This window comes from Andrena cerasifolii, chromosome 16 (assembly GCF_050908995.1).
Source record: "Andrena cerasifolii isolate SP2316 chromosome 16, iyAndCera1_principal, whole genome shotgun sequence".
Lineage (NCBI taxonomy): Eukaryota > Metazoa > Arthropoda > Insecta > Hymenoptera > Andrenidae > Andrena > Andrena cerasifolii.
In genome coordinates, this window is record NC_135133.1 from 5,175,594 (window position 1) to 5,192,340 (window position 16,747).

Here is a 16,747-nt window from a genome sequence, read left to right on the forward strand (position 1 = left end):
GAACCCTCGGTGAGAAGACGCGTTCGTGGGGAATTTTGCAGGGCCAGGGGATTCTGTTTGAAATGTAACAAAGTGTGTCCCTTTGGGGCAGGAGAAACCGTATCAGGAAATGGGTGCGCAAAATGCAGGGGTAGATTTAATAGCAGCGAATTTTGTCGACAAATAATATTCCATCCGCCTTCTATTTATATCAGACTGAATTAACTGCAACGTACATAACACAACTTTAATTCCCCATCCAGTGCAAACTTATTGTCAGACATTTCGATCAATCGAAATAAATTATTCCCTGTTTATTTCAAGCGTGATATAATCAAATCAACGCTGCACCTATATCACCAGTCGAAAAGTGGTTTAAAATGCAACTGCGCGCCAAATGGGAAACTTCTCTAAACCTGGCGTTCCACGGTAGTAGCGGGGAAACTGGAAACCGCCCCCGAAAAATCTGGTTAACGGCTCGAGCAGTGTGTATCCCGCAAGCTGGGGAGTAGCCATGAAGAATTCACAGGGGAGGAAATTTTTCGAAAAACTCGCGGGGTCGCACAGTGAGGAAATTTCGCGATTTATGGCCAAAACCACAAAAAAAAATTTCAATTCGACAAAATAAATGCAAATGTCAAATGAAGAACTAATATGAGTATCAAATGCCACCAATTTTACTGTTAAATGTTTTAATACAAAGCTCGTATAGACTCGCAAATGTTTATCTTCACGTGGGGTTAGACCGATCGCAAATAATTAATCCAGATTTTCAATTTACTTCAAACACTTATATTGTGTTATCCAAAGATCTGAAAATAATTTCAAGGCATGGATTCAATTCCTGATGGTGCGTAAGATATCTTTTTGTCCTCAAAATAATTGTGTTTCGGTTTTTAATACGTAATTTATAAATTTTTAAAGTAGTGTTTTAGAAATAACCTTTTCATATAAGAATCAATTTTCAATACATAAAATAGTTATCAATACCATAATATCCAGCAATGATTTTCATTCCTATTTTACGTTGAACTATTTTGATTCTATAAATGCAATTATTAATTGCTAATAGTTGCTAATCTTGTAATTCTATGCATTTTTTTAAACACGATCCAGTGTGTCTTGTTTAACATACAACGTAACTGTGACCGAGACTCGTTCACATGTTATACATTACAAACCTTTTTATTATTTTTTAAACGATTTTATTCAGCTTCGATCCTCTGTTTGATTGTTTGTATTATGTATGTTTGTTTGTCGTCAGAAGCGATAACCATTCTGCTATGCCCTGCTGCACTGCAGCAGAGGCATGCTCTAACAAAGAAAAAAAAGCGTATAAATGTAAATAACAAAAAAATATTTATCGTTCGTAATTTTTGTAAGCGCTGTTTTTCGGATAATTTAATTTCTCATATATTAGAACGTAAAAGTGCATTTTATATATTAAAAATAAGTTTTGAGGTTTTCACCACGAAAATGGATCAATTGACGTTTGTGTTAAATTTTTAAAATTCAAAAATTTCATTTCTGTAGTTTTGGCCATAAAATCGCAAAATTTCCCCACTGTGGGTCGCCGCGGGACGAGCCACGAGCTTGCGCCGGAACTTGCGCGGTCCCGTTGAATTCTTAAAGCCCCTGGGCTCCTCGGGGCGCCCTTGAAGGGACGCAAAAAGACGGCACTGCGCGAGGGGGTTCGAAGTTGGGGGGTGGTGGTGCGTGTACACGTTGCCACTGTGCGACGCCCGAGGCAGGCCATTAGACGGCGACAATGCGCACCCTTTTCCCGACTTTTATACGTATTTCCGCCATTACTGCGCATTCTATGTCGCAATAAATTCTTTCTCCGTCGCATTAAAATTCTTGAAGGGCATTCTGAATACTTGGCGCGGCGCGGCCGATATTGATGTCCCTCGCTGGGAACAAAACGGCTGCGCTACTCGCACACACAACCCCCTCTTCTTCGCCGCCACCCACCCCCTTGGCGCCCTATCTTCTTCCTCCCCCCTGGCCGCATGAGTACCAGCGTTTCGAAAAAGAGTGCACACACGTGGGGAGCAGAAGGGTCCATTAGCAGGTATTATCGCGTGCCGTATTAACTTTCACCCCCCTCGGTCTGTCCCCCGGCCTCTCAGGTGTTTCGAGCGCGAGCCTGCATTCTTCCCGCGCGAAGAGCGCGACGTCGATCATGGGCTAAACCGCGCGCTGAATTTCTAACACGACGCTCGCGGAAACGCGAGCCCCTGCTCCGGGGTAAGAATGCTCGGGATGGCTGCCCAGGACGCTCCTAGGGGTGTGCTTCACTTTCATCGCGCCGGAACGTGATGAACTCGCTGGTCGCAGTCGGTGTATTTAATGTCGTGTTGTTCCACTTGCACGTTTCACTTGCGCGACTTCGTTTCACTGGGAATTCGTAATCGGCGGGTTCTTAACGGTCCATTCTACTTTGCCGGTCGAAAAAGAGGCACAAACATTGTTGCTTAAATTCACAGACTTATAATTTTATTTTGGAAATATGAAATATACAATTCTATACGGCAAGGAATAATAAACAAGTAACATAAAACATATTAAAATCCGTGCATTAATTCTTGAAAAAAAAATCAGGAAAAAATAGGCCGCTTTTCGGCCGGCAAGGTAGAACGGGGACTAGGCTGTCGACAAATTGATTTTGTATTATATTTTCTGTAAGTAGTATCTTTTCTGAATAAAATGCCGTTTGGTTTATAGTAAAATTCGTAAAATTGTAGATTTGGCAGCTAAAAACGTTAGCTACTAAAGCGCTACTAAAATCCGGTGACTTCTTAATTTTTTAATGAAAATCTCGAATTTTTACGGACCATATCAGAGGTTTGGGCCGAAATGGCACATGTTTTACACATCCTGTAATTTTTTCCAAGTCGATCTGAACCTCAATTCGTTCGCAGTCAGGAAAAAATAAAGGGAAAATAATATTCGAGGAAAACGCGTTTAAAGTTTCTGAGTAAAGGCGACGCTATAGGTTGCCGCTCCACGTTTTTAGCTGCCAAATCTACAATTTAGCGAATTTTACTGTAAACCCAGCGGCATTTTATTCAGAAAAGATAGTACTTTCGGAAAATGTATTAAAAAAATCGATTTGTCGACTGCCTAGTCCCCTTAATGGGCGCTGCTAGAAGGGGTGTTTTCTCGGGAATGCTTTCGATTGTAGAATAGATTATCCAGAGTGGATTCGTCTTTATGAAACTTGTATCGACACGCAACGCTGAAATAGGGAAATCAGCTTGCAGATCTCCGATCTGTTGACTCTATCCACTCCTCCGTGGCAGTGCACGCGAAACGGGCCGAAAGTTTAATCGGTCGCCGCCTGTTTCCAGCAATTTCGCCGCTGCTCGCCGAATTACGCGGCCGAATTCTTCGGGGCCGGAGTTTCCCGCCAGCAATTCGTTGCCAGCAATTCCGACTTGTTGCGAACGCGCTCCCGAAATTATTCCAGGTCCTCCTGGTCGGCCATCAAACGAGAGGATTCGGAAATTTACACGGGTTTCGGCGGTGGGGGGAGAGGGTTGGAACGCCAGCAGTCCGCGTAAGAGTGCAGAGTTTCCGCGGCGAGTGCACGAGTTGCAGGAGTTGCCCGTCGCGGGGGAACGCCGTGTGCAATCTTACTCGCGGAACAAGCGGCGAAACTGGCGGCGCGCAATTAGTATGCAAAGCTCGAGCTCGCTTCTTTTCCGCCGCCCCCTTCCTGGCGGAGGCAGCTAAGTCTAAAGTGCTTCTTCCACCCTCCCACGTCGCGCTGCTTCGCCGCGCTGTTACATAAATAGCGTTCCAATTTTAAACGGATCCCCTAAACCGCCCGTCTTATTTTCTAATAGATCAGACGACCGTGGAATCTCAATTTCCGGAACGGGTGGCCACCTTCGCTCTTTCACGCCCCGCGATACGCTGAAATCATTTAGCCAACGACACACTGTTCGAGCTGGCTTCCAGTTTTTGCCCACTGACATACCTATCGGAAAGACTGACATTCGTTTAATTTTAAAACACTGTCCTACGGATTTAGATTCGTTTGACAGGCACATCCTCGGTTTTACTTTCCACGAATGCATTCATGACTTTGAACTCTGTTTCGCTGCGGTTCCTCTCGTATTCAGGGAGCGTTAGCTGTTTCCCGGGCGCAGGAGGGTGGCTAGACAAGGGAGGCTCGAATAACCGGGCAAACAGAATAGGTCACGTGCAACTTCGACTCGGAGCGGCCAATACATTTTCATTTATAGGAAGCGGAGTAACGCTCGGTAAACTCGAGCTTAACGAGCACATCTTCTGTTAATGCGCCCCGTTAACAGTAACGAGATATTAAAGAGTAACCAGCCGGGCCTCCCCTTAAGAAGCCTCCGCAAACGAGATTGCTGCATCATTTACAGTTAAAATCTTCTATCGACTGGCTGGCTTTAGACGGAAAGGACTGTTCCGCTTGTGGATCGAGGCTTTCCTTAATCGGCGACCGTCCCCGAGGACTTTAATTAGAATATTGCGGATAGAGCGTATCTTCAATTTTCGCCCAGCCTCGTTCATTCCCGACGAGTGTCCTAATAAAGCTAGTGTCCTCGTCGTTAATTTTCGCTTCGTTAGAATTGTCTTCGCCACTTAATTCGCGACGGGGGTTCGTTTGAACGGCCGCCGCGGCTAGGAAGCGGCGCCGTCGACCGCGATGAAAAAAGGGAACGCTGATCGTCTAGTCAAACTTGTCTCGAGGATAAATATTGAAGAAACGACGGGCGGACAAAGGATCAAAGGGAAGAAAGTCGGGGAAGAATGAAGGAGCAACGTCGCCGGCGAAGTCTGCTGGTCGATTAAGTGGAACTCCCTTCGTTACTGTCAGCCGTAATTAACAATGTACATCCACACCGCTTAGAAGATAAATGGGAAAAGATTGTCCCTAATTATGCCACTATTTTTCCACCACTCCGACGCCACCTCCCCCCCGGCAAACTTTAATGCGAATTCGAGCTTAATTAAATATCGATTGACGCGACCGAACAGTCGTTTCTTCGAATAACACCGGAAGACAGAGTCCTCGGCCGGCAGAGTATACGGCTTAATGAGATTCATTCATCGATCCGTTTTTCTTCTACGCTCTGTCGCCTCTCCACCCCTCCTGCGCTTCCTCTCCCTTGGCTGGCCCCTCTATATCCACCGTGGTTTACTTTGAAAATACATGTGAACGGGAAAAAATTCGCTGGGAAAGGAGTAATTGATTGGGGTGGACGGTGGAAAGAAGGTGCGGGGTGTGTAACGAGTAATTGGACGGGGATGAAACGCCGAAAACCTTCAATGCCTCGGCTCTCTTTCGGATCTATACACCACACGGCGGAGTGGGGATGTTCTCGGGACGAATCGAGGGGGATGCTTTCATCTCATAATTACAGCTTCCTTTGTGGGCCCTTGACTCGGAATGGTAAATAAGCAATCCCCAGCCTCTCGGAGCCACCGTTTCATTTCGAAAATAATTACACTTATTTGCTATTATTATTCACCTGTCGCCCAGCGAATCGTCCCCTGCGTCGCTCGCCCCGTTCCCCCGAGCGATCCAACCATCCCTCGATGCACTTCGCCACTGTAATCGCGAATCTCTTCGCGGACCACCCTCGGACGACCGAAGTAACAATCCCAGAATTAAATCGCACACCTGCAGGTCTCCCTATAGCTACCTGTTCGAATATAAATTATCAAGCTAGGCGACAATCGCCGGGAGCAGCCTTTCGACGTCAAAATTTAACGGCGCTCGTTGGGCAGGACCCCCATTACGAATTCCAGCGAGAAACGCGGACGGCGTTTTAATTTCCATGAAAAATGTAATTGCCGCGCGACCGGTCCGCCACGGTACGAGGTGAATTTACAACCGAGCGAGTCGCCGGGAAAATTGGCCCCGCCATATGCCGTTATTCGCACGCACGCGAAGATACCTGTCGCTGCTTTTCCAATAACGAGCGCACAAAAAAAAAAGAAGGAGAAGGCCAAACGTGGAATTTTGATATCGAGTCCTTCCGCGTGCATGCCGATTCCCGGCCGCGGAAGATACGCCGCGGGCTAAAAGCGCACTACCGTTCCCGCTCCTCGGCGGAACGCCTCCGATAACAACCCTCGCGGCTGGCTGGGAAAACGACAAACAGGAGCAAAGTACGAGCCCTCCCTGGCCCTTTCGCCCCTCGGACCTCTGCCCGTCGGCGTAATACCTGTTTCCAATCACGGTATTCGATACGGTCGCGTGCTCGCGCGCCTCGCCGCATCTCATATGCAGCGGCGGATTAATTTACATTCCCGGGTCTCGTTGATCGGCGGGAAAAATAAACGACGCCGGAGAATGGAAAAGCAATCCGCGGCAACGCGCGGGAGAGTCGCGTGTCGGCTTCCCGATCGCTCGCTGACTCGGAAAATCAACTGTACGATTCGCCCGCGCAACCGCGGCTCGCGTGAAAATTTAAGGGTTCCCGGTGTAGAGGGTGTCCCGCTGGAGTATTAGCAGACGCGAGGGGGATCATATTTGAGCGAGAAGTTGAACGGAACCGTGGGATTGATTTACAGTGGCGCAGCACGAAACGGATATTTCTTTTTGCGGTGGCATTCTCTTTCCAGCAGCCACGAGACCAGAAATCAATCGATGAACAGCCGCCGTCGAGGCGCATTAATCGTCGCGTCGCCGCTGAAAACAATCAGCCCGGCTGGGATCCGAGTTAAATATAAAATTACGGGGACGAGGTAATAAACAGGCTGGGCCGGAAATTGCAGGCGCATTTTAATGTTTAATTGGTGACCGCGGCTCGATTAAAAACGGCCGCGCGCTGATTACCAGACCGAGCAGGTGGGGGTGGAACAGAGGGATCTTTTCAATCGAGTTAACGAGGGAGCCCGATGCGATCGCGAACGATTTCCCCCTGTCCCGCCACTGTTTTCTCTATTAATATACTAATGAATTGTATCCGTGGTAATTCGGTTTTGTCCATCGGCGGACGGACCATGGTTGGTCGACTCTCCCCGTCCGTCGCGGCGCGTCGAGAAAAACTCGCGTCCGAGTATCTCTGCCTTGATATCAGACACAATTAGCAGCGCCGATAAACGCTATTCGCCGTAGTGCTCGATACTCCGTCCGGCAGAATTACCACCCGAAATCGATGGATTTCATTGTGCCGCGGCAATTGCAGCGGCGGGGATGTGGAGCCCGGAGAAGATACCGGGGACGAGGAGGGCTCGAAATATCGAGGCACTGAGCGACAGACGTTCCAAAGTGCGTAATTGCAGGGACAATTATCGGGGCGATCCGCGATCGAAGGAGCGACATTACGAGGGGGTTGTTTTGCGATTATAAAAGCGGAGGAGACTGAACGATGTTTAACATAGAGTCGCATCGATTCGAAAGTCATTATACATTTGCAGAGACGCTGCTGGGGGGAGACTGTATTCCGGTCTTTTGTTCCAATAGGAAATATCCCACCGGAAGCCGCACGGTATACCACCCTCGTCCCCCCGCCCCCACCGAGCCTTCTTTCCTCCCCCATTACCGTTTTCCCCGGAAACCTGAAACTGGGTCTTGGCTACATGGCGCAAACCACATTTCCCTCCGTTATTTACATGATCGCGGATCTCCCCTCTGCTCTGTGTTCCGGGCCGAACCGACATCCAGCGTGATTAAGAAGAAATTCCTCCTTCGATCGATTAAGGGACCGCGGAAGATAAAGAACGAAGTGCTGCCACGGGCTCGCACGAATCCAATAAAACAATCCCGACGTGGACGAAGGAGACGAGGAAACCCGACGGCAAGTTTTTTCTTCCGGGAGCGTAGAAAGCTGAATTTTTCACGGGACCCGAAGCCAAAGAGTCCAAGAATTCCGTCGCTGGGCTGTCCATTACCGAGTTCAGAAAGATTCCCGGAGCTATCGACGATCTCCGCGGCGCAGGCCGCTACGGGGACCGGAAAGTTTTTCCAACGGGGACGATCGGAGGTGGAGCCGAGGGTTTCCGTCTCGCTTGCGTCGCTAACTCGAATCTAGCGGATTATTGATATCTATTAATAGATTGCTGAAGCTGGCGCAGTCATAAACTACCTAAGTCAGACTTAATGGAAGCTGAGAATCAGAGACTCGGATGGCTGAACACCTAGGAAACCGAGATACCTGGATGCTTAGAGACCTCCGCGGCTAGATACCACTTAATGCTTACTCCACCCCCTAGCCCAGATCCAGCTCTAACTGGGTGCAACACAAGAAGCCGGGGAACGCGAGCAAGCTTCACTGGCTCTATCCCACGTCTTTTCGTTCGGTAACCCGATTCCTCCGCGCTTCTGCCAGGCGCGGAACCAAGTCACGTACGGACATTTCGAGTGAAATTATAACTGTGCAAAGTCCCGGGTTCAATTTAAGGAACATTCTGCCAGAACTCGCAGCTCCAAACGCTTTAAGGTCCCCTCCCCGCTTTTGATCGCGATGGACCCGGGAAGAAACATCCGAAAGCGTTCGCTCGTCTGCCGTAGCCGGGCGTGCAGCACGTTCTCCCTGCCGCGCTCAGACAAGCCCGTCACGTCAGCCGTTACGTCTTCGAATATAATCCCGAACAACGCGAAACTACGCAAGCCCCGTCGACGTCCCTCTTAAGCGGACTGCGATTGTCATGGATGTACGGTGCAGGTACATACGTTCCGCTCGCTTCCCGCGTTACATATATATGTATATGTATGCGCCACGGAGGGGGCCCGTTAACACGCGAACAATCAGGTGGTACACGAAATTTACACGCGTGCGCTTAATGTGCCCGAGCGAGAGGAAACCAGCGTGAAAAGCTGTTTGCCGAGCCCCATTGTCGGAGACACGGCGACCCCGACGCACGTGTTAAATATTACGTGTGCACATGCACAGGGGATGGCACAGGTGTAACATGCGCCGATCAGAAGCACGCCGTGTATAGACAACGCTTTCGGGCAGCTGCTTCCTATACAGAAGCTATGTACACGCGTATCTTTGGCCCCGCATCGCGGTAAAGTGGTCGCAAACATCGCGTTTCGTGCACGTTGGCTCTTTGATTCGCGGAGATCGATGGGAAGGGGAGTTAATTTGGAGAATATTTTGGGGGTTGGTTCGGGTGGCTGGACTATTGGCTGGTTCTCGAGGGTTGTTGCTATAGGTTTGGTCTTTTTTAGCATTGAAGCATTTGATGGGAAAAGGGCATATAAGCCTAAGCCTTATATTTATAGTAAAATTCGCAAAATTGTAGATTTGGCAGCTAAAAACGTCGAGCGGCAACCTATAGCGTCGCCTTTACCCAGAAACTTTAAACGCGTTTTCCTCGAATATTTGTTACTCTTCATTTTTTTACTGATTGCGAACGAATTGAGGTTCAGATCGACTTGGGAAAAATTACGGGATGTGTAAAACATGTGCCATTTCGGGGCAAACCACTTATAGGGTCCGTAAAAATTCGAGATTTTCATGAAAAAAATTAAGAAGTCACCGAATTTTTTTAACCCAGACCATCATTGTTTATGCGCTACAAAAATTCGGTGACTTCACAATTTCACAATGCTACAATGCATGAATTGTAGTGGAAGTTGCGAAGGTTCTAGACCAGAGTTGGCAATTATCCGAATAACTTTTTATTCGGATAAAAAATTGTGGTCGGATTTATCCTCGAATAACTTCACTTTATTTGAAATTTTTATTCGAAGATTGTTCGAATAAATTTTGATCTCTGTTACAATTTAGCGGTGACCTCGTCTTTCGCTTGAATTAAGAATATTTACTTCGCTTCTGTCGCTCGTGAAATATTCCATTTGCCAAGCAACGAGCACAGTGAAATTTTGAATCGCGCAAATTGCCCAAGTGTATGTAGGAATATTTTCCGTCTGGCTGGCGTTAATTCGACAGCTGCGAGTCTTTTGGGAGTCCCCATTGTTGCAACTCGGATATGCGACAGTGTTCCTTCCGTTCCTCCGCTTTCTTCTTCTGTTTCTTACCCGAAAGGCTTTCGCCTCTTTCTTACGGCACAATGTGAAATTTACAATTCCTGGGGCGGCGCGCAATCTGCCAAAAAGCGACGGTGCTCGACTATATGAATACAGCAAATGATAAAGAATTCATTACACTCTCCTCTCCACTTTTTCCCTCCAGCGAAACGCACGGTCCAACTATCTCTTTAGAAGGACATGCACTTCGTTGTACAAATAGCAAGATTCTTGTTCGCTGCGTTACACCTTCTCCTACCTTGTATCTCGTACGAATAAAACCAGCCGAAACGTAATTAGCCAATTCCGCACCGCTCACTTTCGACAAGCCGTCCATTAAAATGCATTAATTAAAGCATATTCGAAACACGCGGGCGTTCTAATGAACCGAATTCAGGTACTTAATCGTAACCGCGCATTGTTATTCGTAACGGACACGAGCCGCTGTAATTCTTACGCGTTTGCGATCAAACTGCGACTGAAACGTGACGCACTGCGGATTTAATTAGCGAGATCAGCGGAATTAAACGTTAACGAGGCATTATTCAAGAGCAAACACAACAATTTTCAGTGTTCCCCGCCCTTTAACCCCCGGCGCTCCGGGCTCGAATTCGATTGACTGGCCGCAGAACGCGCGTAGGGACACGGAAATTGTAAAAAAAGAAAAGAGAAAGAGATCCAAGGGGGATTGAACGGGTTCCGAAAGAACGAGCAATCGAAAGCTGACGAAAGCTCGGTAGGGCTCGATAAAAGGATTCCGCGCGCGAATTAAAACTCCACCGATCGTCGACACTCCCCTCTGGCTGAAGGCGCTCTACCGTCTGAAAGTGTTTTAATTTCGAAAGGATTCCTAGCCGAGCCGCCGAGCATGCCATTATGATAGTCCAATTACGAGATATTGCCTCTCAGGGGTTGAAGTGTTTGAGCAGCGCTGGCCCCTGGGTTCAATAGGCACTCGAGGATACCCGCAGACCCTTTCGACGTTCGAGTCCTGTCCGATCGTAAGTTATGAAATGCTGAATTACCTAATTAATTGCCTCGTGGCCAGCCGAGAGCACCGCGCACGGGGATGCCACTTCCGCGGACGAATTCACGTGGCTTCTTTGAATTTTCCTGCTCGAGAATGAAGCGCCCAGGGCCACGCGAACCTTCGCGCTTGTAATCGTCATTCTTAACGAGCCGGCGAGGGACAAGGCACTCATTTCTGACCGTCAATGACGCGACCGTTCGCAGGTAAAAGGATCGAGCGCGAAAATTCACGAGACCACGGGCGGACGCTTTCGATCGACGATATGTAGGTCGATCGTCGATATATTCAGCCCCGGCACTTTGCGCTCGGAATTCGATCGTCTTTGTACTCGCAGATGCGGTTGCCACGGGCATCATTGTTTTCTGGGTCGCGCGCAATTTACCCGGCCGCCGCGGAAAAAGCGGCCGTTGCAATCCGCGATCACGATTGAATTCCATGCATGTCGTTGCTTCTTACGCGTCCTGCGTGGCCAAGTAATTTTATCCGACCCGTTTCCCCCGCCGTTTCGCTCCCAGTAGCTGCGATATTTATCGCCAATTCCTGGCGACGCTCCCCGGCGTCCTGATTATTAAAGTTCCCGGCTGCTCGTGGAACCGTGGCGCGGGAATTTCTGTCCGAAATGTTCCATAAAACCGATAGCGGCATTAACCGCGCCGTGTGTCGATCGCGTTTCGCCGACCCTCGACGAAGAATAATCGAATCGCGGGCTCGCAAACAACGTCAGAACTTCATCAGCCTCGAAACCAAAGTCCTCCGGAGATTACCAGACATCACCCCTGAATCTGCGCCACCCCTCGCCCGTCGACCACCCTCGAATCCGGCGCCGGGTTCCGCGAGCAGCACTGCCGCAGTCGTCGCCCCTTGATACTCCCCTGGAAATCCGTTCTTCCGTTTCTTGCGACGCGACTCGTCAGGCTTGCTGTCCGAGGTGTCTCGCTTTCGAATTAATATCGCGTCAAGAACTTCCCGCCGCCGCAGAGGTCTGCGCGGACCTCGGGGCCCGGCCCGAACTTCAGACCCGGCGAGAAGCGTCTCGAAACTAATTGATAGCCGCGACTGAACAAGTCTCCGGCAGGGTGGGCGAGCGCATTGATTAATAAGCGCGATATCTTCTCGCTTTAATATATCCCAAAGCCGGCCGCGAGAATGAGATTGCCACGAATGACCCGATATGTCGGCCGGCGGTGGCGGCGGCGCGACGCAGCAGCCGCGGTGCTGCGCGACGGCGTGATTAATTAATCGCGAGCGTCGTATCGAAATTTCCGAAATTACCGGATGCAGTTTGCGTACCGTCGGGGAACACCTGGCGCTAGGAGGCGGCGTCGATCAACACGGGAGGGAACTTCAAGGGTTTCGTCAAGTCGAAGGAGGCGGCGGAGCCAGCTACCGGAATCCAGGCACACGCTTAAATATTAACCGTGTACTCAGCGGATACATTAGTAACGCGGGAACAACTTGTACGTACACACACGTGCAAACAGAGAGAGAGAGAGAGATGGAGGGAGTAGAGTCTACTCGATTTTACCCAACGTCTAGACGGAAGTCTGGAGGCGGTCGTAGGTGGTCTACCGAACGCCTTGTGACGGCTCCTAGCTGCTAGGTAACAAGAAACGTCAAAGGAACGCTTGGCAGCCGGCTAGAAGCCACTTTGTGCACGTCATCGGAAACGTATACGGCACGAATCTGCAAATAACGTCTATGACCCGCTCCTTTGGACCCTTTGTCAGGTCCTGCGGAATTAAAAATTCGTCGCGCTGCCACGGGACGACGCCTCCGATCGAATCGGAGACACAGAGGGGACAAAGAAATTTGACGCTGCTGCGAGACGATTTTTTTCTCCTCTCCTTTCTTCCCCCGCTTCTCTGGAAGGGGCGGAGGGGGGCCGTGGATATTGAAAATACCAGGGAGATTGTCCCTCTCGTCCGCGGAAGAGGCGCTCGGAAATCGGCGCGAGCGAGGGAAAGCGTCGGTGCGCGGACGGCGATTTGAAACACAAGAAACCTTTTTACTGCCCCCGCCCTACTTGCTGCAAAAACAGGCGTGTATCGACAGTGAGAATTGCAGTGAATACCGGGATTAAAGAATCATTCTCTGCGGCAACGATCGGCACGGTGGGGAGAAAAATTGAATTCGCCCGTCGCGGGGGCTGACACCGTTGAAACCTGTGAGCTATTGTTCGCCGGGGGCGCGGGGCGCTGCCGACACTGGCACGGTATCAAATCCGACCGAACGGCGGGGCGGGGGAGGGCGCGCGGCATCGCACAAAATGCCTACAAATTGCACGCAATCCCTGAATTATACAGGGCTTTGCGTGGAACGTACACAAGTTTTGTAGCTACATAATTCAGTTATCATAAGCTATGCCGCTTAAGTTATTACCACGCCAGATGTCTAAAATTGCGGGCACACGCGTGTATATTTCGCGGCCGGTTATGCCTCTGCAGCTGGCCCCGGGGGCAGCCGGGGTTGCTTAATAAAACAACCGGCGCGCCGCGAATAAAATCATTGTTGCCCCCTCCCAGACTCGCTTTAATTGCAAATACGAGTTTCAGCCTTAATCAGGCTGCCTTTACTACGACCTCGGCCAGTCCCGTCGCGAATATCTTCCCTGGATTATGAAAATTTCAGGGAAGCTTCCCTGTCACCGCTGCGGATCTCCTCCTCCATATTTAAGGGACTCGAAGCCGCGCCGAAAATTTGTTTAGCCTGGATTTAACGCGCGGTGGACACCATGCTGGATAATTTCGTGGCATTGGGTCTCTGAGTTGTTACTCCTCTTAAGGGGTCGTGCTCAGTCAGGAGGCCGAAAAAAGGGTGGTCTTTGGAAATTTTTTACTCAAAAGCTATAACACATTTCTCAAAAAATCTTATTTCCTTTTAAGGATTGCTTCTAGTACCGTGCATCGTATTTTTTTTATTTAAAAATATTTATCGATATCTGAGTTATTGTCGACCATCTAAAATAAAAAATTCAAAAGAATTTACTTATTATATTATATTATCTAGTATTCGAACGAAGGATTTTTTATCCGATGCTTAGTTTTCTTTTAATTGACGAAAATCAGGCAAGGTTTATGATACAAATTGAAACTTTTACTTTAAACATCAGCCATTCTTTCCCAAATCAATATTTCGAAAAAAAACTTCGTTCAAATACTAGACAATACAATATAATAAGTAAGTTATTTAAATTTTTTATTTTAGATGATCGACTTTCGAGCAGCAGTGGTCACCGCAGAAGCCTTCTTTTTTAGAGAACCTTCGAGCGATACACAATAACTCAGTTATTGATAAATATTTTTAAATAAAAAAAATACGATACACGGTACTAGATGCAATCCTTAAAAGGAAAAAAGATTTTTTGAGAAATATGTTATAGCTTCTGAGTAAAAAATTTCCAAAGACCACCCTTTTTTTCGTCCTCCTGACTGAGCTTGACCCCTTAATTAACCGCGTCGCCGTTCATATTCCCTCGGAATTTTTATTAGAAATTGTCCTTAAAGATCAGGCCTCTTCCACCCCTTTAATTCACAATCTATCTCCGAGACACGTAACCCGGGGGAAGCTCGCGCAAAAACTTCCAATCTATAAGCAACAGGGACCCGCATCGCGGCCATCTCGCGCCGCCCCACTTCGCTCGTCACGATCAATTACTCTAACGCGTCTCCTTCTGTCTTTTCCAGGCTGCACCTGTTCCTCCACATATCCGTCCGGGCGACTAACTTCGTCCCAAGGAATATTCAGGGAGCTGGCGACCCGAAAGACGGTCCCTGCGTTGTCCTGGTCTCGCGATCCTCGCAGCCAAGTTCCCCACTAAATGAGATTAAACCGGCCCAGGGTCGCGTGTAACTCGGCTAGACGCGTCGTCCTTGCCAATACCGTTCACTATCCAGCCAGAAGCCACGTCACCGGATAAAAGTGGAAAGATTAAAACGGAGGGGACCTAACGAGACGACAGGGGTCGCAGCGCGGCGTCCCCGCGTGCTAATGAAATCAATACCGACACAACGGATAACGATCCAGCCGACGGCTACAAAGCTGAAATAATTCATCCGCCTCCGCCTTTGTCCAGTTCCTTTTTCCTTCCGCCGTCGCTACTTCTCGCGTCCGATAAACTGGCAATTAGCGGAAACTCGTCCAGCAAGCCCCTGTTCACGTGGCGTTTCCCTCGTCGACGTCGGTCGAGGAGGGAGGAAAAAATTGCCAACGCGACACGCTGTCGACCGCGGCGAAAAAAGGAGAGAGCCAGGAAGGAGGGGCTGTTTTGCTCCGTCTCATCTGGGCGAGATGACGTGTCGGCGAATTGGGGCCGGATGGGACGTTTTTACCAGGGTCTCTGGTCTGCTTTCCGGCTCGAGTGGAAGTTTGAAGATTAAACGTAGGAGAGGGCGACGGCGGCGGTTGCCTGTCACCGGCGAGCACCGCCGAAAGAATCGGCGAACTCGGGACGGTGACAGAGGACATCATAACACGGTAAACCAGTGACGGTGAATTAGTTCGAGGTTTCCGCGCGGCGAGGATTAATTCCGAAACATTTGCGCGCGAGGCTCGCGAGTGGCCGTTGTGTATTCCGCTCTGGATATCCTGTCGTTTTGTGTGATCGCGCGAGGACATCGCCTAGCTATTTTGCTGTTCCTGCGATGCTGGAGGCTTCCTGGTGTTTGGAGACGTCGGTGGATCGTGGGGAAGCAGTAAACGGTGAGTGAAATTATTTTAATATCGTACAGAATACATTGACGTCGAGGGAAAGGCTGGTGTACCCAGCTGTTATAAACGCCACCCCTAAAAAAAAGCAATCCCACGTCGGGTTTCATCGCGGATTCTCTATGGCCAGATAACAGATGGATAAATCGATTACGATAATCTGAAGCTATCGACGTGCGTACGGGGTGGTCCGTCTGTATCGATTTCAGGGGCGCACATGCACATATAAATAATGCCCCGTGCACATTAACAATCGGTAATAACATACGTGCCTCTGAAAGCCGCGTATGGGAGGGTGAGCGTGGGCGGAGGGGTGGGCAGAGTCGGGGGTCACAAATATTAATGATCGGTCCCCAATGAACTAGGAATACATAATGCCTATTTGCATGACACCCCCGCCACGGCCGGCTTAGTTAATCATTCGCACGCTCTGATGTTTGCTGAATCGGCGTTGCTTGCACACGCGGTCCCACAAATCAGCCATGTCGTTTTGGTAATAAATCGATGATCATTTATTAATTTATGGAACGGCTAAGAACGACTTTCGGCGCGATTTAACCGTGGCTAGGATGGTATCGTTCGAGCTCGAAGCGTTGCAGGTTTATCCCTCAGCTTCTGGTGGCCCTGTGTTTTCTATTTTACACCGAGGGGCCATCCTTCAATTACGTAAGGGTAATTTGGGCGTTTACTTACACCCTCCCACCGCGGTATAAGAATTCGTAAGATTTTATACTCCACCCCCCATTTTTTCAGTTACACAGAATTCGTATTTATTGAAAAGCGCAGAAGCTCGACCTCTGTAGATGAAAATTTTGAACGGGTTTTTCGGGAAACGTCATTTTTTCACATCGTGAAGATAAAATCTCAAAATCTATCGAACCGATTGCTTTATAAATTTTACTGCTTATTCTGCACACCTGTGACTCTCGCAGGGACTGCAACCAAGTATTTTCATTGGGTCTAACCCACTTTTAAAATCGAAAATAGCAAGAGAAAAAAGCCGAAAAACATTTTTCTCGCAAATTGCCCGCCTATTTTGCAATTTTTTAAGATAAATCACTAATTAT

At 48.8% G+C, this 16,747-nt stretch overlaps 1 long non-coding RNA gene across 1 annotated transcript in view; it reads left to right on the forward strand.

Annotated features, from left to right (window-relative positions):
* LOC143377723 (uncharacterized) overlaps window positions 1-16,747 on the forward strand; it is a 171,616-nt gene that overhangs the window by 103,545 nt on the left and 51,324 nt on the right. The window contains exon 4 of the long non-coding RNA XR_013087398.1: window positions 14,660-15,674. This is a non-coding gene — a long non-coding RNA (uncharacterized LOC143377723). The remainder of the gene's footprint in view (window positions 1-14,659; window positions 15,675-16,747) is intronic.